The sequence below is a fragment of the Bos javanicus genome, chromosome 22, assembly GCF_032452875.1.
Source record: "Bos javanicus breed banteng chromosome 22, ARS-OSU_banteng_1.0, whole genome shotgun sequence".
NCBI lineage: Eukaryota > Metazoa > Chordata > Mammalia > Artiodactyla > Bovidae > Bos > Bos javanicus.
Window position 1 is genome coordinate 26,748,832 of NC_083889.1, and position 25,328 is coordinate 26,774,159.

The following is a 25,328-nucleotide window of genomic DNA, read 5'->3' on the forward strand; positions in this document are numbered from 1 at the left end:
GAATGTTCTATTTCTTCATCCACATGCTGGTTATACATGTGTTCACTTCATGACATTTAATGAGATGTTTCACTTATTTTGTATGTGCAAGTTGAGCTTCTCTGATGATTCAGTGGGTCAAGAATCCACCTGCAATGCAGGAGATACATGAGAGACAGGTTTGATCCCTGGGTTGGGAAAATCCCCTGGAGGAGGAAAATGACAACCCACTCCAGTATTCTTGCCTGGGCAATCCCGTGGACAGAGGAGCCTGGCGGGCTACAGTGCATGGGGTCACAAAGACTCAGACAAGACTGAGCTACTGAATCAGACATGACTGAGCAACTAAGCACTCACACATGTGCAAGTCAATGTATTTTATGTTCAAATAACAAAAATATAGAAATAACCATTTATAATATAATTAAATCTGAAACTACCAAGACTAAGGGAATAAAGGAAGTTTATAAAACTATCCATTCAATAGAAAGCAAGTAAATAAGCATACCAATAAAGTATTTTGTAAAAGACTGTATGATTTATTCACGTATATGACAGATGTTTACAGAGCATCTACCAGGTTCCAGGAACTGTTATAAATATGGAGAATTCATATCAGGGAATGAAAATATAAAGTGCCAGAGGGAGAGAGTATCTATAGTAAGGTGGCCAGGGAAAGATTCAATAAATAGATGACATTATAAAAAGACTCTAAGAGATGAAGTTTCAAATCCAAAATAAGATAGTACCGAAAAGAGAAAATGGCAACTGTGAAAGTTCTGCTAGAGTTAGCTACACAAATCCAAAGGACAGAGGCAGATAAGTGTGACCAAGCAGAGTGAGGATGAGAATATTGAAGCAGAGTGAGAATAAAAGCCAAATTATACAGGGCTCTGGAGGGAGTTGTTGAGAGAATGCATGTGGGGAATAACAGGAAAGGAAACTGGCTCTAAGGTTGTCAGCCTAAGGAAATGGAAAATAGAGTTACCATTTACTGGCATAAGACATACTGTGGAAGAAGCAAATATGTCAATAAGGACAATAAATATAAATGGATTAAACTCTGTTGTTAAAAGAAAGAGTTAATGGATTTATTCATTTGATATGTATGATATTCTTACCTATATGAATGGGTATATATTTCTGAGATAATATATGTAAATGTATTTCTCTCCTTTAAATGTTAAATTTCTTGCAATTTTCTAGGAGAGTCTCTTGAGGCAAAGAGATATTTTGTAACACCGTAAAATATGCAAACAATGCACAGTATCTAATTAGATAACAAGAGCAGTTTAAAGAAACTTTTGAGAGTAAATTTATCTTTGAACCCCTTTTGTTATGGTTTTTATAAGCTCGTGCTGCTGCTGCTGCTGTCACTTCAGTCATACTCAACTCTGTGTGACCCCACAGACGGCAGCCCACCAGGCTCCCCCATCCCTGGGATTCTCCAGGCAAGAACACTGGAGTGGGTTGCCATTTCCTTCTCCAATGCATGAAAGTGAAAAGTGAAAGTGACGTTGCTCAGTCGTGTCCGACTCTTAGCGACCCGATGGACTGCAGCCTACCAGGCTCCTCCATCCATGGGATTTTCAGGCAAGAGTACTGGAGTGGGGTGCCATTGCCTTCTCTGTTAGCTCGTAATGCAATGTAATTCAGAACCGTAAAGTTAGTAAATCCTTAATATTAATACTTGCTTGGTAATAGTAATATTATTGTTGTTGTTTATTTTATTTTTGTTCATTCTCCATATACACACTAAAATCACAAGTTTCTGCCCTTATTATTATACTGAAACCTAGCAGAAAGAATGGAATAATCACCCTCAGCTACTTTGTATAGCAAGGGTAGATGTAAATACTTTTGATCTACTTAGGTAAACAGTGTAGAAAAGAGATTTTGAAACAATGGAACTAAAATTTTTAGTATTTTTTTCCTCCGGGGTTTAAGAGAGGATGATTGTATTAATTATATTTCTCAGTTCGTGTCACAATATCAAGCTTAAGAACAATTTCTTTTATTCTCATTCCCCACTCGAATTCCCCTTTCTGTTCCCTGGTAACCATTTTATTTCAGATTTGTTCCCATATTTATATGTGTTCTTAAGAAGTTTATATTAATGTTTTTTTCCTCTGCAGGTATACTCAATTTACATTAATGGAATTGTGCTATAGATCATATTGTTTTGTATTTTCTCACTCATCACTCTTTTCAAGGTCTTTCTATGTTACTCTAGGTATGTACTTTACTGCATTTAACTACTGCTTAGAATTTATTACAGACACAGTGCCCTACTCATGTCCTCTATTCTGTCAGTGTACATCTGTGAACTTCCAAATATCTGCACTGCTCCTGTATTCCACTACCTACGGGCTTTCTCTGGCGACCAGAGACCATACTGCTGCCCACTGTATGCCTGAAGAGGTAAGAACATTATGCTTCTTGAAAACAACTCTCAATCAATGACCAGAGTTGGTGTATAAATTCTCCATCAACCTCTTCTCTTAGTTGTATGGTATTCTAGGCCAACCTCCAGGGTTTCCCTAAATGGTTACGCTTCAGTGACTAGTTCTTAAATTAATGATTCATTCTCTTTACTGGCTGCTGTCTTCCCATTCATTTGGCACTTCTCTGCTCTCCTACTTGTTTCTTACACATCCCCAGAAAGTGTCTCCATCCCATGGTCTGCATCTAGGTGATCCCAAACTAAGACAGTATTTCATTCATTTCATTATATTGTACTATCATCCTAGTGATGGACTTTAGTTATGAACTTCAGATAACTTTGTACTCAACACAATATAATAAGTGTTTTCAGAGAAGTCCACTTACTGACACATGAGATAATTTCTCCAGGTAAGATGTGTTAAGTTTGTTGGGTAGTACGGCACCTATGTAAATAGACTAGGAACTTCTAGATTTCTCTCCAAAGTGATGCACATGATTTTCTAGATAGCTTTATGTTGGCCAGCCCTACTTTACACACTTGATAAGTGTTTGAAACTTACTGATAGTTTAGTTTGAATTTTTCTAATACTAAGCTTTTTCATAGGCTTTAGTTCTAACCCTTTTCTTATTTTTCTAATTCCATTCAGGACTTTCTTACATTCTTTAAATCAGTTTATCAAATTGAGAAATTATAGATATCATCTCCTAGTCTATCATTTGTTAACTTTTTGGAATAGTATTAAGTTTTGAATAGAAATCCTTAATTTTGGCCAATTATTACATTAATCTATCATTTTCTCTGTAATAAGGCTTTGTTGGTATTGTTTAAGTAACCCCTTCTCACTCCTAGGTCATAAAGATACTCTCTTAAATTATCATCTATTACCTTTAGAGTATATTTCACATGTATGTGTTTAGTTCTTTGAATCATCCTTATTTATGGCTTAAAAATTCCTAAATATTTTAATATAGCTATACAGATTAACTGCACGTTATTAAAGAAAAATGCAAAATAAATGAGAATCAACAGCAGCACAAATTGTTCTCAATGATTCCATGAGCACATTTGAATCACTCTTGTTCCTCTCTGAAGGCCACAGTTCTAAGTTTGAGTTATCCAAACTGCTAGAGGACATTCTTGTTTCCCTAGTTCTGATCCCTGCTGCTAGGTGAATCTCTCTTACAAAGGACACTTTTCTTTTACAAATTTGGAGATACTGCATTACACACTTTGACTATTTTGTCCTCTATTGCCTCAAATGGAGCAACTGGCTGTCTTTCTGATATTCCTCTGAAGTGCAAACTGTTTCCAAACAAAGAAAATGAGCTTTGTCTGCTTTGCTCTCTTTGGGTGAGCCCATCAGACAAGCTTGGCTCTGGGGGTGGCCCACAGAGCACAGGATTCCCACCTATGCCTACCCTGCTGATTCTATGGGACCACTGAATCTCCTCCATTTCCAAATCTATACTTTCAGCCGTAGGGGGGAAAAAAAGATATAGCTTCCTGAGCAATCTGTTCTCTTTGCTTTCACAGAGTTTACCTCAGCCTGTTTCTTTCTGTTAAGAGAAATAAATACTTTTCAGAGTTTGATTGTAAAGAGCTATAATCTTTTTTCAAACATCCTACTAGATTTCAAGATAGACCAGCCAGGATACAACAATAAATAGTGCACAATACCATTGTACAAGCTAGAAATTGTAGGGTAGCCTAGGTTGTTTAATATGGATATTTTTATTCTTTAATACCACTATGTATAAAACAAAACAGCAGATAGTTAGAAAATTAGAATTCAGAATTACACTTAAGTACTGAATTCGAGGGCTTCACTGGTAGCTCAGCTGATAAAGAATCTACCTGCAGTGCAGGAGACCCCAGTTCAGTTCCTAGGTTGGGAAGATCCCTGCAATAGGGATAGGCTACCCACTCCAGTATTCTTGGGCTTCCCTGGTGGCTCGGTCAGTAAAGAATCCACCTACAATGCAGGAGACCTGGGTTTGATCCCTGGGCTGGGAAGATCTTCTGGAGGAGGGCATGGCAACGCACTCCAGTATTCCTGCCTGGAGAATCCCCATGGACAGAGGAGCCTGGCAGACTACAGTCCATGGGGTTGCAAAGGGTCGAACAGGACTAAGCAAAGCACGGTACAGCACTGGATGGGAATGTAATCCTCACCTACTTAAATCCATCAAATCGGGGTTATAGTGAGAATCACTATGCATGCTAAGTTGCTTATGTCCGAATCTTTGTGACCCTGTGGACTGTAGCCCACCAGACTCCTCTGTACATGGGGTTCTGCAGGCAAGAATACTGGAGTGGGTTGCCATGTCCTCCAACAATGGGTCTTCCCCAACCCAGGTATTGAACCCACATCTCTTTTGTCTTTTGCATTGGCAGGCAGGTTCTTTACCACTAGCACCACCTGGGAAGCCTGAGAATCATTGTGGGAGTTATTAAATATTTTTTAAATTAATATATGTTTATTTATTAATAAATATTTAATAAACATGTATTTATTAAAATACATATTTTGACCACCACTACTACAGATTCTGATTCAGTCGGGGATTTTGTTGGAGACTAGCCAGTGCAAACCACCCATGTTATAAATGAGAAAACACCAGTTAAGAAAATATACCCTATAACAGCACTGATAACTGCCTATTCAATACCCTTTCTAGCTTTCTTCCTCACTTGCAGTCACAACACTTTTATTTCTCAGTCTCTCACATGTAAGCATCATGATGTGACCCAGCCCTAGTCAGTGAGAAGTAACAGAAACTTCTGATACAGTGTCTGAGGAAAAAAAACAAACAAACTTGAAATATGACAAATTTTGGCTTGTTAATCTGGTTTTCTTTCCCCTTATTTCATTTCTTATCCTTTTTACCATGGACCCTTCTCTCTTTTCTTGCTTGGAACATAATTGTGATGGTGACAGATCCAGCATCCATTAAATGAGGATGAGAATAAGCTCCAAACTGTAAGCTAAACAGAAAGACAGGTGTCTTGATTCCTGATGACTAATGATGCTAACAGCCACGGACAGACTGCTCCTCAAATTCTCATTGTATCAGAGTCACAGGTGAATGCAGTTTCTCTTAGTTATAGATATTTATTTCCTTTGTGAAATTATACATGTGCCTGTATAGGCATTTGTGCATATGTTGTGTATGGACACGTAGACCGACATGTAAATAATACAATAAGTGGACCAGAGCTGAAATCAGCTGTACCAAAAGAAACCAAAACATAAACTTTCATACTCAGGGACTGTCAGACAGAGGTGAACGAGGGACACTATATTAGTGAAACTTTTGGTAGTTGCAAATAATAGAAGGGCAATTAAAATTTGCCTTTCAAGAAGGAGCTTGTTTAAACCATATTTTGATTCAAGATCTTATATAATGTTACTGTATAAATTTACTGCCTTTCCTCTCACTTTTTCAACCTGCTTTCCTCTATACTTTGGCACACAACCTTTCAAAGGATCAAAGATGGATAACAACTTCTTACATACATCTACTAAGTTAAAATCTAAGGAAAATAGAACATGCCTCTATTTTTCCTTATGCTGCTGCTGCTAAGTCACTTCAGTCATGTCCGACTCTGTGTGACCCCATAGATGGCAGCCCACCAGGCTCCCCCGTCCCTGGGATTCTCCAGGCAAGAACACTGGAGTGCGTTGCCATTTCCTTCTCCAATGCATGAAAGTGAAAAGGGAAAGTGAAGTCGCTCAGTCGTGTCCGACTCTTAGCGACCCCGTGGACTGCAGCCCACCAGGCTCCTCCGTCCATGGGATTTTCCAGGCAAGAGTACTGGAGTGGGGTAAATGCTTGTGACTAAGCTATATCATGACTAAGCTCAATAAGGTCATGTTCATACGTCTGAACAAATAACCATAGCCATCATAATAAGGTAATCTGACTGGGTAGGTATGGAATCAATTGACCTTACCCAGGCAAAATGGGTACCCTCAGTATACCCTTTTATACTGAGAGTATAGAAGGAGTTGTATAAAAAGAAAAGTACAGTATTGTTATCATGAAGAGCTTGTGAGGGGAAATGGGGTGGAGATTGACACTGGGTATACATTTTTTTAAAAGGCAGATGTCCACCACATCACATGATCATTCTGTCACAACCCCAAGGTAAGTAAGAAGGCCATGGATGATTTAGTCCACAAGGTTCCACCCAGTACCTTTCTCAAATGGTACTAGTTATTATAATTCTGGATTTCTAGTTGTAGTTTACCATTGTAAAATATGAATTTCCAACCTTTGAGGATAATCATTGGAAGATGCATCAGAAATACCAGACCTTAGATAAGCTCTAGAAGGGAAATGCTTGGACTTATCTTTCTTAATATATTTTTTAACATGATGATCTTATCGACTTCCAAGGTGGTGCAGGATAAAAGATAAGAATCTAAGATACAAGGATAAAATTTCTAATGTATCTGTGATTGTGTGTGTCCAAAAAAAATAAAACTATGCTAATGGTTATATATGTGTATAAAATCTGTGAGCGTAAAATATCAGTAATTTATCTACCATGCTATCTCTAGCAACTAGCACAGAGCCTGAAAAATAGTAAAAACTGAATAAATATGTGATGGGTGAATGAACAAGTCCATGAAAGAAACTGAGACCATTTGTCTTTATCTGATCTCTCCAGATTATGTAGGTGATACAAGCATGCAGGAAAACAACTTATAAAGTTTACTTTGGCAAGTGAGAGCTCTGTATTCCTCACTCAAACCCTGACTCAGCTGACAAGATACTGTAAATAAATCAACTTAAAGGTTTTGCCTTTTTTAAACTTGGGATATACAGGGGTAAACAAAAACATTTATCAAATACAAAGTCATAAATATCTAGGTAGCTATATTTTGCATTAATGACTCAATCCAACCGTATCATTATAATACTTGAATAAGTTCAATAGGAATATGGAATCTATAAAAAGGCAGAAAAGAAGTAGCAAAACAAGATATTGTAAATATAAATGGATAGTGCATCCTTAAATTATATTTCTCACCAGGGTCACATGAAAGACAATAATATATACAGGAAAATATACACTTGTCCAACATTCCAAAGGACAATGCATTACCATCACTTCCAATTCATCCTTCCAAGTAAGATTACAGTTGTACCATAAATGCTCTGCTTCCTCTGGAATGCTTAGTTGCATAATTTTAATACTATTTTCTGTGAATTACTATTTATTTTCCTTGTTTTTTATAGATTAATTTCCATTTTCCATTAATTTAAATTTAGAGTTAATTAGGTAGACATAGGGCTTCCCTGGATGGCTCAGCTATAAACAATCCACCATCAATGCAGAAGATGCAGGAGATGCAGGTTCAATCCCAGGGTCAGAAAGATCTCTTGGAGGAGGGCATGGCAACCCCCTCCAGTATTCTTGCCTGAAGAATCACATAGACAGAGGGAGCCTGGCAGGCTACTGTCCATAGGGTCGCAAAGAGTCGGACCTGACTGAGCATGCGTACATGCATGCAGGTAGATCTAAGTATTAATATGGTAGTTTAGTAACATAAGGAAATCTCATTCTTTTCTCTCTCTATCATCACATTGTGATAATTAACTCAGATTTTTATTTCCAGTTATTTCATTTACTAAACCATTGCCTCATGTAAAATGTTTTAAACATGGAGATTTAGAGGATGATGAAATCCAAAAGAATAGAATACTCTTTAAAAAGTAGATATATATACATACATATTAACAAGGCAAAATTCCAAATGTATGAAAAAGAGAAGAAAATAAATGTTTGTTTGTATATGCATGTAAGAAAGATAAAAAATAGTCCAAATGTGTTTTCTAGGCAAAAGAAAGATGATCACCTCTAGGTGATGAAATTATGACTAAGAAGCACATACTTTTTCTATTAAGCTTTTTTGTTTTTCTCCCTTTTTTGGTAAAAATGTCTCATTTACCATGAAATGAGACAATATTAATACTGTTATAGAATATGGTGAATGGAAGTTGCTCACTTGAGTCCAGGTCTTTGCAGTCCCATGGACTATAGCCTGCTAGACAGCTCTGTCCATGGAATTCTCCAGGCAAGGGTATTGGAGTGTTTGCTATGCCCTGTTCCAGGAGATTTTTCCCACCCGGGGACTGAACCCAGGTCTCCTGCATTGCAGGCAGATTCTTTACCATCTGAGCCACCAGAGAAGTGGCAAAGATCAAACTGAATGACATTAGAGACCAACAAACTGTGAAAAATTATTAAAGAGATGGGAAAACCAGACCCCCTTATCTGTCTCCTGAGAAATATATCTGCGTGTGTGTCAAGAAGCAACAGAACAGACATGCAACAACTGACCGGTTCAAAATTGTGAAAGGAATACACAAGGCTATATTGTCACTTAGACAAGGTATATTGTCACTCTGCTTGCTGCTAAGTCACTTCAGTCGTGTCCAACTCTGTGCAACCCCATAGACGGCGGCCCACCAGACTCCTCCATCCCTGGGATTCTCCAGACAAGAATACTGGAGTGGGTTGGCATTTCCTTCTCCAATATCTGTCTCCTGAGAAATCTATCTGTGCGTGTGTGTACATGTATACCTGTGGCGGATTCATTTTGATATTTGGCAAAACTAATACAATTATGTAAAGTTTAAAAATAAAATAAAATTTAAAAAAAAAAAAAAGAAGAAGCAACGGAACAGACATGCAACAACTGACTGGTTCAAAATTATGAAAGGAATACAACAAGGCTATATTGTCACTTAGACAAGGTATATTGTCACTCTGCTTATTTAACTTATATGCAGAGTACATCATGCAAAATGCCAGGATGGCTAAATTACAAACTGGAATCAAGATTGCCAGGAGAAATATAAACAACCTCATATATACAGATGATAATACTCTAATGGCAGACACTGAACAGGAACTAAAGAGCCTCTTTATAAGGATCAACGGGGAGAGTGAAAAGGCCGGTTTGAAGCTCAACATTAAAAAAATGAAGATCCTGGCAACCGAACCAATTATTTCATGGCAAATAAAAGGTGAGAAAGTAAAAACAGTAGAAGACTTTTATATTCTTGGACTCTAAAATCACTGCAGATGGTGACTACAGCCATGAAATTAAAAGACATGCTCCTTGGAAGGAAAGCTATGGCAAACCGAGACAGCATATTAAAAAGCAGACATTACTTTGCCAACAAAGATCCATCTAGTCAAAGCTATGATTTTTCCAGTAGTCATGTACTACTGAGAGTTGGACCATAAAGAAGGCATAACAAAGAAGGATTGATGCTTTTGAATTGTGGTGTTGGAGAAGACTTAAGAAGACTTAAGCAAGATCAAACCGGTCAATCCTAAGGGCAGTCAACCCTGAATATTCATTGGAAGGACTGATGCTGAAGATGAAGCTCCAATATTTTGGACACCTGATGCAAAGAGCCAACTCATTGCAAAAGACCCTGATGCTGGGAAAGATTGAGGGCAAGAGGCAAAGGGGCCACAGAGGTTGATATTGTTGGATGGCATCACTGACTCAATGGACATGAGTTTAGCAAACTCCAAGAGATAGTGAAGTACAAGAAAGCCTGATGTCCTGCAGTCCATGCAGTTGTAAAGAGGGGGACATGACTTAGTGATGAACAACCACAATAGGAAACCGGTTCTGGTGCCAAAAAGATAGGGAACTGCTGGTATGAGGGCCCCTTTGATCTCCTGAATGATGAGTGGCAATTCTAGACAGCAGGTATGTGTTGAACTCTCGAGACATAGGGACCAGGGGAATGACCTGAAACACCGACTTGAAGGAATATATAACATCATCATGTAAAGTGTTAACATATAATCATTTCAGCAAATCCTCCTAGGGTTCTAACCAATAATTCTAAACTTGGCGATTTTATTTATTTTTTTTATTTTATTTTATTTTTAAACTTTACAATATTGTATTAGTTTTGCCAAATATCGAAATGAATCCACCACAGGTATGCCTGTGTTCCCCATCCTGAACCCTCCTCCCTCCTCCCTCCCCACACCCTCCCTCTGGGTCATCCCAGTGCACCAGCCCCAAGCATCCAGTATCGTGCATCGAACCTGGACTGGCGACTCCGTTTCATACATGATATTATACATGTTTAAATGCCATTCTCCCAAATCTCCCCACCCTCTCCCTCTCCCACAGAGTCCATAAGACTGATCTATACATCAGTGTCTCTTTTGCTGTCCCATACACAGGGTTATTGTTACCATCTTTCTAAATTCCATATATATGCGTTAGTATACTGTATTGGTGTTTTTCTTTCTGGCTTACTTCACTCTGTATAATAGGTTCCAGTTTCACCCATCTCATTAGAACTGATTCAAATGTATTCTTTTTAATGGCTCAGCCATTAAACTTGGCGATTTTAGAGAGAAAGGAAGCATGTCACCTCTAAGCTCAATAGCCTACAGAACCAGTTACAATAAAAACCAGGCACCACATTAGATGGTTTACATGAATTGCATTATATAATGCTCACAACAACTATGAAGGTGAAGTGTAATCTGTCTCATTATTTAAATGAGGAAGTCACGGCTCAGGAGGCATGCCCCAGATCATAGAGATAGAAAGAGAGGGAATACAGTTATGTCTCACTCCAAGACTAATGCTTGTAACTATCATTCCTCATGGTAGTAGGTATGTTCAGAGGCCTATAGGTATCACTTTACCCTGAGTGTTGGATTACAGGAAAACTTTCCTTTGCAAAGCCCACCTCACCCTCAGGAGACATTTTACCAGGGTTGATCCCCCAAGTCTATTTCAACTCTAAGGGTTTATCAACTCAGCCTATTACCAAGTTGGATTTTTATATTATTGTAGTAAAGTTATTTCTAAGACACAATCAGTTTCTGACTTCAAATCCAAGAAAAGGGGAAAGGTCAGTGAAACAAAGCTATCAGAGGAAAGAAAAGAAAAAAATAAAAAAAAAGAATACCAGTGGAAAGACATGACCCAAAAATTGGATTTAGAGAAAAAGAAATCTTAAAAGGAAACTCCATGGAGACTATGAGTCTACAACCTAGTCTGACAGTTTTATGTTGTGCCATAATTCAACATAATGAAGAAATGCAGGGACTAAGGTGTTCATATTAAACTATTCATGAATAATAAAATCATCTTCATTTTAGCTGGTTACATATTCTATTTAAATTATTTTATGTCCTTCCAACTTATGACAGTGGCAAGGATTCGATGATGTTAATTTAAAAACAACTGCTTAAGTTGTTTAAGATTTAAATAATTCCTGTTCTGAGAGAATGAAAAACCACTGCTGACTAAATCAAGGAAAGAAGACATTTATAAAGGCATGAAACATCACAGAAATGATTGTATTCTGGTTAATACTTCATGTAACAATTCATATTTTAAGGGAGTTGGCTCTGTGTTTAGAGCACTATTTTGTCTATTTTATATGGAAAGTAGTATATTTAGCTGCTAAAATACTAGTGCTGTCTAAACATCCTAGCATCCTCATCATTGAAGTACGTACCCATCAATCTTCCAAAAAATATGTTTATATTAATTTGCCATTGAATAAATGATAAAACTCTATAAAAGTCAAAACTTTCCTTTCTGAGGTTTATTTTTCAGATAGAGTAATATTGTGCCATATATTCTAGTATTATTACTTACATACAATTTTCTTTTAGCATGACAATACAAGGTGAATAATGTTTTCTTGTGAGCTGGCATCCTCACCACTGAAGATAAACCTAATACACTATAAAATCACATGCTGCCTAATGTAATAGACTGATTTTCCTGATAGCATTATCTTTCACCTACTTATTTCTTCTATCTTTCACCCATAGAGTTTTACATTATTTTCACTTTGTATATCGTGAGCCAGTCACACTTCATAACTAAACAATCTCTGCCATTGACAAATCCTTTAACCAAAAAAAGTAAGACCCTGATTTAAGCTGATCATCATTGGTTCTCTTGGATATACTGTATATGTGAGTTGTGGCTCAGACTGTAAGGAATCTGCCTGCAATGCAGGAGACCTGGGTTCAACCCCTGATCAGGAAGATCCCTGGAGAAGGGAATGGCAACCCACTCCAGTATTCTTACCTGGAGAATCCCATGGACAGAGTAGCCTGACAGGCAACAAAAAGAGTCAGACATGACTGAGTGAATAACATGGACAAATACATGCATCCTACCTAGTTACACCTAATCTGGGTTTATTTTACTTTGTATCTTTTGCCCACTTTGTTTTACATTCTGTTGCTTTTAGATAGAAAGAATATAAGAAAAACTCACAACTTTCAAAATTTTATACATATAAACTCTTTTCAGTTTGCCTAACTATTCTGTGAAAATATCCCCCACCCAGTATCCCCAAATACAAGTTTAAATCCTCATTTTCCCTCAGTAGCTCCCTAAATTGTTCACCAAAAACTCTTCTCTTTAAATCATCCAACAACATATACTTCCAGCTATCAAAGTATATAAGTATATACATAAATACACACCTACACATATACATATTACAATCATCAAATTCACCTCATTTCCTAATGCAACTTATTCCAAATTTATTTCCGGTTTAGATCAATAAAGCTCTTTTCCTCACCAAAAGTCAATAAAATGCAATAAATTTAAAGTTTCCTGCTTATCGTCCAAAAAATTATCCCATGAAAGATGACAAAGGAGTTTACTTCACTAGAGAAAGAAACCAATCTCCAAAATAATGTCCTAGAAAATGGTTTTTCCCTGAGATTTTCTTCTTTATTTTTAAAGGAAAAATAATATAAACAGAGGAGACATTTCAGCAAATCAAACGGTAAGAAGTTTCACATTAGGCACACTTTTCTTTCTATTTAAAAAAGGAAAGTAGTTTTATCTTATGCTGTAAATATTCCAGAATATTTTAAAAGGCATTTATTTGCCCTCATTTTTTTCTGACATTGTTAGTGTCTTTTCTAGGTTCAGTCATCACTTAAATGATGATAATAATCGTTACTACTCCCAAAGATATTTTAGTAGACATGAAAGAGAAAAAAATCTTTAAACTGATCTTGAAATAACTGAATCTTGAAACAAATGTTCTTGAAATGATCCTTAAAATAACTAGACTTATGTGTTTAATGGGAAATTCAAACCCCCAACAACTTCCTCTAATAATAATTACTTTATACTGGGAAGGTCAATCAATTAATCTCAACTGAAAATGCAAACATCTGCTGGAGACGATGTATCCATTGTTTGTGAATAGGTAATATAATATAGACTTTGCAGCAAATAATGATACATTTAAATCTTTTCTAAAAACATGAGAGAAATAAAGATCAGCTTTCATTCTATTATCACAAAATCCAGAAAATTTTCAGAAATATTCAACCCTTTTACTCACTGTGTACTAGAATGAACCTTGTTTTTAGTAACTCTCAGTTCAGTTCAGTCACTCAGTCGTGTCTGACTCTTTGCAACCTGTCCATCACCAGCGCCCGGAGTTCACTCAGACTCACGTCCATCGAGTCAGTGATGCCATCCAGCCATCTCATCCTCTGTCGTCCCCTTCTCCTCCTACCCCCAATCCCTCCCGGCATCAGAATCTTTTCCAATGAGTCAACTCTTCGCATGAGGTGGCCAAAGTACTGGAGTTTCAGCTTTAGCATCATTCCTTCCAAAGAAATCCCAGGGCTGATCTCCTTCAGAATGGACTGGTTGGATCTCCTTGCCTTCCAAGGGACTCTCAAGAGTCTTCTCCAACACCACAGTTCAAAAGCATCAATTCTTTGGCGCTCAGCTTTCTTCACAGTCCAACTCTCACATCCATACATGACTACTGGAAAAACCATAGCCTTGACTAGATGAACCTTTGTTGGCAAAGTAATGTCTCTGCTTTTGAATATGCTATCTAGGTTGGTCATAACTTTCCTTCCAAGGAGTAAGCGTCTTTTAATTTCATGGCTGCAATCACCATCTGCAGTGATTTTGGAGCCCCCCAAAATAAAGTCTAACACTGTTTCCACTGTTTCCCATCTATTTGCCATGAAGTGATGGGACCAGATGCCATGATCTTCGTTTTCTGAATGTTGAGCTTTTTTTTTTTTTTTTTGAATGTTGAGCTTTAAGCCAACTTTTTCACTCTCCTCTTTCACCTTCATCAAGAGGATTTTTAGTTCCTCTTCACTTTCTGCCATAAGAGTGGTGTCATCTGCATATCTGAGGTGATTGATATTTCTCCCAGCAATCTTGATTCCAGCTTGTGCTTCTTCCAGCCCAGCGTTTCTCGTGATGTACTCTGCATATAAGTTAAATAAGCAGGGTGACAATATACAGCCTTGACATACTTCTTTTCCTATTTGGAACCAGTCTGTTGTTCCATGTCCAGTTCTAACTGTTGCTTCCTGACCTGCATATAGGTTTCTCAAGAGGCAGGTCAGGTGGTCTGGTATTCCCATCTCTTTCAGAATTTTCCACAGTTTATTGTGATCCACACAGTCAAAGGCTTTGGCATAGTCAGTAAAGCAGAAATAGATGCTTTTCTGGAACCCTCTTGCTTTTTTGATGATCCAGTAGATGTTGGCAATTTGATCTCTGGTTCCTCTGCCTTTTCTAAAACTAGCTTGAACATCTGGAAGTTCACAGTTCATGTATTGCTGAAGCCTGACTTGGAGAATTTTGAGCATTACTTTACTAGCGTGTGAGATGAGTGCAATTGTGCAGTAGTTTGAGCATTCTTTGGCATTGCTTTTCTTTGGGATTGGAATGAAAACTGACCTTTTCCAGTAGTAACTCTAACAAATTTCCAGTAGTAACTTTAACAAATTCTAGGATTTGAAGTTGAGCAATGGCACCCCACTCCATCACTCTTGCCTGGAAAATCCCATGGATGGAGGAGCCTGGTGGGCTGCAGTCCATGGGGTCGCTAAGAGTCGGACACGACTGAGCGACTTCACTTTCACTTTTCACTTTCATGCGTTGGAGAAGGAAATGGCAACCTACTCCAGTGTTCTTGCCTGGAGAATCCCAGGGATGGGGGAGCCTGGTGGGCTGCCATCTATGGGGTCGCACAGAGTCGGACACGACTGAAGCAACTTAGCAGCAGCAGCAGCAACCTGAATTCAAGACGCAATTCTTGACTGACTGCCAAATACCAAATTATTTAATATTTTAGGCCCACCTCAGCTTCCTGTGTAAAATGGATATGATAGGGTTTTATGAACAGCAAATATTACCATACATGTAAAACACTTAGCACCACCCATTCCTGGCTCCTGATGTGTGCTCAATAAATACAGTTTGCTACTGTTGTACATGCTGAGGCCCTGGAACATTTGGTCTCTCTGTCAGATATACAGCAATTCCGCTGGACGTAGTCCAAAAGGTGTGTTTGCCTGATCAACAAAACCAGAGCATTAACTGCAATGACAAAAGAAACCTGGTTCTCCCATCCACCATGTTCAACCAGTGATCCTTCTTATCTTTCACAGGAACAATGCAAAGTAGATATGATTCAGCCTTATCTTAGCCAAAGAAATATATGTAAAAATGGTCACACAGCTTGGTAAAGGGCAGAATTTTGACTCCCATAAACTTTCCTTTGCACCATGCTACAAACACATACATTAAGTTGAGAGGAAGGAGGAAGGAACTATCAAACCCTCCCTTTCAACTGAGTCATAGACAGAAAAGAGGATGGTTTGTGTTTTATACGGTTTCACTCCATAAAGTTTTTGATGTGAGTGGAACTTGGAAAGCCCCTCTGTCAAATTCACAGATGCCTGAGTATCTTGAAGTTTCTCTTAAGCTCCTGTTAAATGAAGATACTCTTTGCAGAGAATTTATCACGTGATCCTTGAGAAAGAGTTAGTTGACTGATACCTGAGTTTGCATGGCTGACAGACTGGAAAACAGAACTGGGAAGTGGAAGGGTTGAAAGTGGAAAAAGATGGAAGAGAGGTGCAAGATAGAGTCCAACACATCAAATAAGAAGATAATCCCAAGGTACTGAGTACTTATTAGGCAGAAAGAAACATGAACTTTATAATTCATCTTTAGCTTGGCTTATAGTAGCCTAATAATTAACTACTCTTATTGTGATTAAAATCATCTTATGTTGGAAAAATAGTGAACAAATTACACTGGTTTAGAGGAAAATAATTCTGCCTTTTAGTCACAGTTCTGCCATTTAGTCCATATGTTGCATGGGGCAAGTTACTACATAGCTCTGATTGATTTTCCACACTTGTAATAATTGCCTTTCCTCCTCACAGTGTTGTTATGAAAGTTAGAGCATATGCTAAAGCTCATGGGAAAAAAAATAATCTTGGTAGATACAAATTATCATCATGCAATGACTGCTTAAACAAATATCTAACAGGCAAGTTTTTAATGCAAGGAACTGTTTTACTACAGAGTAACCAAAGTAAGACCAATGTTCCTCTTGGCAGGAATGTCATGTAACAAAATTATTACTAATTACCACTTATCCTTAATCCTCATATAAAAGCAAAATATAGTGCTACTAAGATGGGATTCTAAGACTGTTTTATTTGAACAAAGCCACACATCAGTCAATTCCTAAGCCTAGTGCACTTATCAAGGCATGTGTGCCCCTGGTTTCAACTTCAGATCATGCTGTCATGTATGGGGAGATTCACATTCACCACATTTCATCTCTAAATTGATCTCAACTTGAACTCAGGGCTCAGTTTAATGCAAACTGGGATGGATCTAGTGGGCAAGCTCAGTGTTTGTACACCCTTTCATATTCACAGAGATTTTATCTTTCCTACTTGAGTTTTAGCCTAAAAGAATAATTGAGGAGAAAAACCTATTTTTAAAATTCCAAGGAAAATATAATTAATTGCTGTCAAGTTGTAACTGTTCTTGTAGTCTGCAAGGCAGATATTTTACTGAGAAAGAGTCTCAGGTGAGTCCCTTGGCTGACACCAGTATATTGCATTTATCAAGGAAGTGAATTCTTCTTCAAAGTATCTTAATCATGAAATCATAAAGCAGTTCCATTCTAGTCTTCCCTCTAGGCTGTCATCATTTCTTCTATCAGTTATATCACCTTACTATGAGGCATAACTTCATTGCTAAAGCACTGTTATTCAACTGCCAAAAAAGAAATCTAAGTTGTAAATATTGGACCTATATCTATTTATTTTCTTCTAATAATTTATTTCATTTTAAACACCACAGTCTTTGTCCTTTGCAATCACTACATTTCTTTAATCTGTCACCTTTCTTGGACTCTGCTTGCTTACTTCCATAAACAACATTGGAAAAAAAAAAAAAGGAACGTTGCATTTGATGTTGGGTCAATGAGGATTTGAATCTTTTATTTACTACCATAATCACAAAACAGAATTGCTTCCTTCAAATTGCACTCGTAAATTATCAGCTATTATGCCTCAGTGTATTGGTGCAAAGGTTGATGCTGACTAAAGTTTTAGAGGAGCAAGAGAACTTGTAATTTATGTGTCACATGTGGTCACAACATAACTACTTGCCACTTGCTTGAGTAGCTACAGAGAGATAGAGAAAAAGAGGGCTAATATACCCATATGGATGCCAAAACTTCCCCTTGCAAATCTTGTGATGTGTCCAAAAACCTAGCATGTGAGATCTGAGACCAATTTGCTTCTTTAGAGAGCTACTCAGTTTCAATTTTAAGCTCCAGAGAACCCAGTTGTTTCCCTTTAGGAAACAGAAAATATGAGGCCAAATAATGAAGCATACTCATTTTTAGGCACAGGAGATTATTGTCCTCCTAAAGCAAATCAGCAAAATGAAGCCCATAGGCACATAAACAACCATTCATTTAATCCATAAGCAATAGCCTATTTATTCCTTTCCAGAGGAGGAAGGTGAAATTAACTCATGGAATATGGACAAGGGATTATTTAAATCTACTTTTCTCACTAAGCCCATCATTCAGGGTTTATAAAGACTCTTAGGCCATGGACTGATTATTCACCCTGCAGGTAACTGATCCTTAGGTGTGCAACTCTTTAAAATAAGGATAACTTATCTGCATTGTAAGTGAGACTATATAGCCATTTATGCTAGCCAGGTATGACCTAAATCAAACTCCTTATGATTATACAGTGGAAGTGAGAAATAGATTTAAGGGACTAGATCTGATAGATAGACTGCCTGATGAACTATGGATGGAGGTTCGTGACATTGTACAAGAGACAGGGATCAAGACGATCCCCATGGAAAAGAAATGCAAAAAAGGAAAATGGCTGTCTGGGGAGGCCTTACAAATAGCTGTGAAAAGAAGAGAGGTGAAAAGCAAAGGAGAAAAGGAAAGATATAAACATCTGAATGCAGAGTTCCAAAGAATAGCAAGGAGAGATAAGAAAGCCTTCCTCAGTGATCAATGCAAAGAAATAGAGGAAAACAACAGAATGGGAAAGACTAGAGATCTCTTCAAGAAAATTAGAGATACCATGGGAACATTTCATGCAAAGATGGGCTCGATAAAGGACAGAAATGGTATGGACCTAACAGAAGCAGAAGAGATTAAGAAGAGCTGGCAAGAATACACAGAAGAACTGTACAAAAAAGATCTTCACGACCCAGATAATCACGATGGTGTGATCACTCACCTAGAGCCAGGCATCCTGAAATGTGAAGTCAAGTGGGCCTTACAAAGCATCACTACGAACAAAGCTAGTGGAGGTGATGGAATTCCAGTGGAGCTATTTCAAATGCTGGAAGATGATGCAGTGAAAGTGCTGCAATCAATGTGCCAGCAAATCTGGAAAACTCAGCAGTGGCCACAGGACTGGAAAAGGTCAGTTTTCATTCCAATCCCTAAGAAAGGCAATGCCAAAGAATGCTCAAACTACCGCACAATGGCACTCATCTCACACACTAGTAAAGTAATGCTCAAAATTCTCCAAGTCAGGCTTCAGCAATACATGAACGGTGAACTTCCAGATGTTCAAGCTAGTTTTAGAAAAGGCAGAGGAACCAGAGATCAAATTGCCAACATCTACTGGATCATCAAAAAAGCAAGAGAATTCCAGAAAAACATCGATTCCTGCTTTATTGACTATGCCAAAGCCTTTGACTGTGTGGATCACAATAAACTGTGGAAAATTCTGAAAGAGATGGGAATACCAGACCACCTGACCTGCCTCTTGAGAAACCTATATGCAGGTCAGGAAGCAACAGTTAGAACTGGACATGGAACAACAGACTGGTTCCAAATAGGAAAAGAAGTATGTCAAGGCTGTATATTGTCACCCTGCTTATTTAACTTATATGCAGAGTACATCATGAGAAATGCTGGGCTGGAATCAAGATTGCAGATGACACCACCCTTATGGCAGAAAGTGAAGAGGAACTAAAAAGCCTCTTGATGAAAGTGAAAGAGGAGAGTGAAAAAGTTGGCTTAAAGCTCAACATTCAGAAACTGAAGATCATGGCATCTGGTCCCATCACTTCATGGCAAATAGATGGGGAAACAGTGGAAACAGTGTCAAACTTTATTTTTTGGGGCACCAAAATCACTCCAGGTAGTGATTGCAGCCATTAAATTAAAATATGCTTACTCCTTGGAAGGAAAGTTATGACCAACCTAGATAGCATATTGAAAAGCAGAGACATTAGTTTGCCAACAAAGGTCCGTCTAGTCAAGGCTATGGTTTTTCCAGTGGTCATGTATGGATGTGAGAGTTGGACTGTGAAAAAAGCTGAGCACCGAGGAACTGATGCTTTTGAACTGTGGTGTTGGAGGAGACTTGTGAGTCCCTTGGACTGCAAGGAGATCCAACCAGTCCATTCTAAAGGAGATCAGTCCTGGGTGTTCTTTCAAAGGACTGATGCTAAAGCTGAAACTCCAATACTTTGGCCACCTCATGTGAAGAGTTGACTCACTGGAAAAGACTCTGATGCTAGGAGGGATTGGGGGCAGGAGGCAAAGGGGATGACATGCCCTTTGATGAGATGAGATGGATGGCATCACTGACTCTATGGACATGAGTCTGGGTGAACTCCGGGAGTTGGTGATGGACAGGGAGGCCTGGCGTGCTGCAGTTCATGGGGTCGCAAAGAGTTGGACATGGCTGAGAGACAGAACTGACTGATGCTAGCCCCAAGATTAAGTTTTTCAGTAAAAAGTTCACCAAAGTCAAGGGTAAAATGACAGCCACAGAGTGAGAGAATGTAATTGTTAGTTCAGAAACAAAGAACATAAAAATAAGCCCTCTTAATAAATAAGAACATGACAGATCACCTTATAGAAAAAAATTAACAAAACAATTGAAAAGGTATTTCATAAGGGATGGAATCCAAATGGCCAATTAACTAATTAAACTCTGCTCACCTCCTTAACAAGTTAGAAAGTAAATATTGAAATTGCAATGTGCTACCAATATACACCCCTCAAATGGGCAAAAATTTAAAGCCTGAGAGCAGCAAATGTTTGTGAACACATTAAACTTCTGAGAACTCTCATATATTGTTTATACAACATATTAACTTTTGCAAATAAATTGTACTTTCAAAATAACATTATTTACTAAGGTTGATGATATATGTACCCTGAGTCGCAGGACTAGTTATATACTCTAGAAATATACCTTTACATTTGTACCAGGATCTGGTAAGGTCAGTAGCAGCATTAGACATGATATTACCAAACAAGAATAACCCAAATGTCCATCACAATAGGGAGAACCTACGAATTGTAGCATACTCATACAAAAGAAAGCTATATAGCACTGAAAATAAATAAGCAACAGCTACACAAAACTGCTTGGACATCAGTCCAGGACTTATATTGCAAGTATTTATTAATAATAACTGATATGACATTACTCTTGAACAAATAGGAAACATGCCAGATATTAATGACTAATACATATCTGCTAGAAGAATATCAATGAGCACTGGATAAATTTAAAGGAACATTGTATTTTTCTTTTTTTAAATTTATTTTATTTTATTTTTTAACTTTACAATATTGTATTGGTTGTATTTTTCAAGAGAAAAAATAAATACTTATATAATATTTATGCTATTGTTGTTTGGTTGCTATGTCTGACTCTTTTTCAACTACATGGATTATCGCCCAGCAGGCTCCCCTGTCCATGGGATTTGCCAAGCAAGAATACTGGAGTGGGTTGCCCTTTCCTTCTGCAGGGGAACTTCCCAACCCAGGAATCAAACCCATGCCTCCTGCGGCTCCTACATTGGCAGACAGATTCTTTATCTCTGAGCCACCAGGAAAGCCCATATTCTATTTATACTTATTTATAAATGTGTCTATATAAGTGTGTGCTGGGCTGTGCTGTGCTTAGCTGCTCAGTCATGTCCCACTCTTTGCGACCCCATGGACTGTAGCCTGTCAGGCTCCTCTGTCCATGGGATTCTCCAGGCAAGAATACTGGAGAGGGTTGCCATGCCCTCCTCCAGGGGATCTTCCCAACCCAGGAATTGAACCCAGGTCTCCTGCATTGCAGGTGGATTCTTTATCAGCTGAGCTACCAGGGAAACCCCTATGTAAGTATATTTATATAGAATATATGCATATATATCCTATAAAGTTCAGGAAGAAGTAAAGTTAATTCATTCTTTAGGGCAGTATCATGATTCATAAAATTAAAAATAAAAGAAAATAATTTCCACAGAAATCAGGGTAGTGATTACTAAGAAGGGAGAGAGTAGGTTAAAAGGTCATAAGACATAGTACTATATTATACTACATTATATTATATTATATTAAATTATGTTAGTACTCAGGGGCCTTTTAGGGAGCTGTTAATATTCTGTTTATTTAGTAAGTGATGAAAATCATTCACTATATACCTATTTTCATACTTGATGTATACATTTTGATGCTGTATATTTATCAGGTATGAAAAAATATATGTGTATATATATATACATGCATATATATAGATAGATAGAGATGCATATATATGTGCATATATAGATATAGATATATATGGCTTCCCAGGTGGCTCACTGGTAAAAATTCACCTGCCAATGCAGGAGACACAGGTTCAGTTTCTAGACTGGGAAGATTTCCTGGAGAATGAAATGGCAACCCACTCCAGTGTTCTTGCTTGGAAAATCCCATGGACAGAGGAACTTGGGCTTGACAGGACATAGTCCATGGAGTCACAAAAGAGTCAGACACGACTTAGTGACTAAAAGAACAAAAACATATATGTATGTACACACACACACACATGCACACTTGTAATAAACACACACACAAGCAACCAAAACTGAAAACAAAATTATATATATCATTTGTGGGCATTTTCTTCTAGCATTGGGTGGAAACTATTGAATCCTGATGCTAAGCTATCATTCATTTTTTTCAAGATTTCCCAAACTGTTACCCAATTCATACAATTATGGTTGTCTTCACAGCATTCAATGGCAACCCACTCCAGTGTTCTTGCCTGGAAAATCCCATGGACGGAGGAGCCTGGTGGGCTACAGTCCATGGGGTCGCAAAGAGTCAGACACGACTGAGCGACTTCACCTTCACTTTCACAACATTCAGTTGTCACATCTACTTCAGAACTTAAGGCTGCTGCTTATTCCCTCACCTCTTCCCAGTTCAAGCAAGAGCATCTTAGTAACTACTATACTGGCACAGGCCAGGAGTAGTTCCTTCGCTTCTCACAACCATACTTTCCATCTGCCCAATGAGTGATCCAGTTGCCAAATCCATTTGAAAGTTCTTCTTTCTGGGACCAATTCTGGTACCACTTATAAAGGCTGCAATTCTCCAAAACAAGTGCTGAGGCAATCTGTGGGGAGAATGATTCAGATAACAGGAGTGAGAAATAGGAGGGAAGGCCTATACAAGAATCCAAAGCTAAGGGTGACTAATCCTCAGTCATACAGGATGCTGGGGGATCAAAAGCATTATATGTTAGCTTCTGTCCCTCACTGATCAAGAATAACCCAAGAAGGGTTAAGTCCTTTGCATCTCTGGTTGCACATGCTTGATTGCTGAGGAGCTTATTTCAAGAATATGAAATAAGTGCATAAACTGAGGTTCTCTTAGGTTGCTGCTGCTGCTGCTGCTGCTAAGTCGCTTCAGTCGTGTCTGACTCTGTGCGACCCCAAAGACGGCAGCCCACTAGGCCCCGCCGTCCCTGGGATTCTCCAGGCAAGAACACTGGAGTGGGTTGCCATTTCCTTCTCCAATGCATGAAAGCGAAAAGTGAAAGTGAAGTCATTCAGTCGTGTCTGACTCTTAGCAACCCCATGGACTGCAGCCTACCAGGCTCCTCCGTCCATGGGATTTTCCAGGCAAGAGTACTGGAGTGGGGTGCCATTGCCTTCTCCTAGGTTGCACCTTCATAAATGTTATTGAAGTTTGCAAGGGAACTGGTCACCACAAAAGTGACTGGAGTAATTGGTAGTGGCATACAAGTGGTGTCTGTACACTGGTATAAATCTGTTTAGGGACTTTTCAGAATCTATGCACCTTTTAATAGAATCCACATTACTTGGAGGAAATACTCAAACTTCACTTTCAACTTCTGTGGTTCATTTAGGGTTGAAGACAGAGCAAACTCTAAAAGTGAGTTTGTGAATCAGACCTGGCCATTCATTGTCGGTCTCCACTTGGGGACTTTTGTTGATAGCGTCAAGAAAAACAGATTTTCTGGTGTTAAAACTAGGAACATGTATATTTGTAGCTGCTGAGGATTACCGCATGAAACTAGGCTGCCTATGAGTGAAGGCAACACAAAGGAAAGGAGGGCGCAGAGAGTGAAATGGGAAAATTTCTATTAATGTCATTTGAATGTTTATATACAACCATGCAATACTGGAGAGGATAGCCATTCCCATCTTCAAGGGATCTACCTGACCCAGGGATTGATTCAGGTCTCCTGCATTGCAGGCAGGTTCTTTACTGTCTGAGCTACCAGGAAGCCCATATACAACCATACCTGAAACCAATATACTACGATATTTTTAGAACACAAGCCAATAAATTCAAGTTCCTCTCTTTTTCTTACCAGTTCTTAGGCACCTCAAAAAAGCTATTGTGTCTAGGATTTCTAAAAATTTATTTTCAAATAAGAATGAGATTTGAATTAACTAAAAATGGATTGAAGAGTTAAATGTAAAACTGAAATTGTAAAAGTCTTGGAATAAAATAGAGGTTGTAAGCCCCTTGCCGTAGCCTTGGCAATGATTTTCTGAATTTAATACCAAAAGCAAAGACAAAAAAAAGAAAAATAAGCAAATACGACTACATAAAATTAAAAAGATTTTGCACAGCAAAAAAAAAAAAAAAAGAACAACAAAATGAAAAGGCGAACTACTGAATAGGAGAAAACATATGTAAATCACATATTCAATAAGTGGTTAATATCCACAATATATAAAGAAGTCTATACCTGCATAGCAAAAAAACACAAAATCTCTATTAAAAACAGAGGATCAGAATAGACATTTATTCCAAATAAGACATGGCTTGATAACAGTTATTATCAAAAAGTTAAGAAATACAGAGTACTGGCAAGGATGTGGAGAGAAAGGAACACTAGGCCTTTGTTAGTGGGACTGTAAATTGGTGCAGCCACTATGAAACCGTATGGAAGTTATTCAAAAAATTAAAACTGGAACTATCCACATGCTCTAACAATTCTGGGTAGTTCATTGCAGAAATTGAAAATGCTAACTTTAACCTCCCATGTTCACTGCAACATTATTTACATTAGCAAAGATATAGAAACAGCCTAAGTGTCCATGGATGCATGAATGGATAAAGAAGCTGTGGTGTATATACACAATGGAATAGTAGGCGGCCATAAAAAGAAGAATATCTTGGGAATTCCCTGACAGACCAGTAGTTAGAATTTGGTGCTTTCCATGCCAGGCCAGGTTTGATCCCTGATTCGGGGACTAAGATCC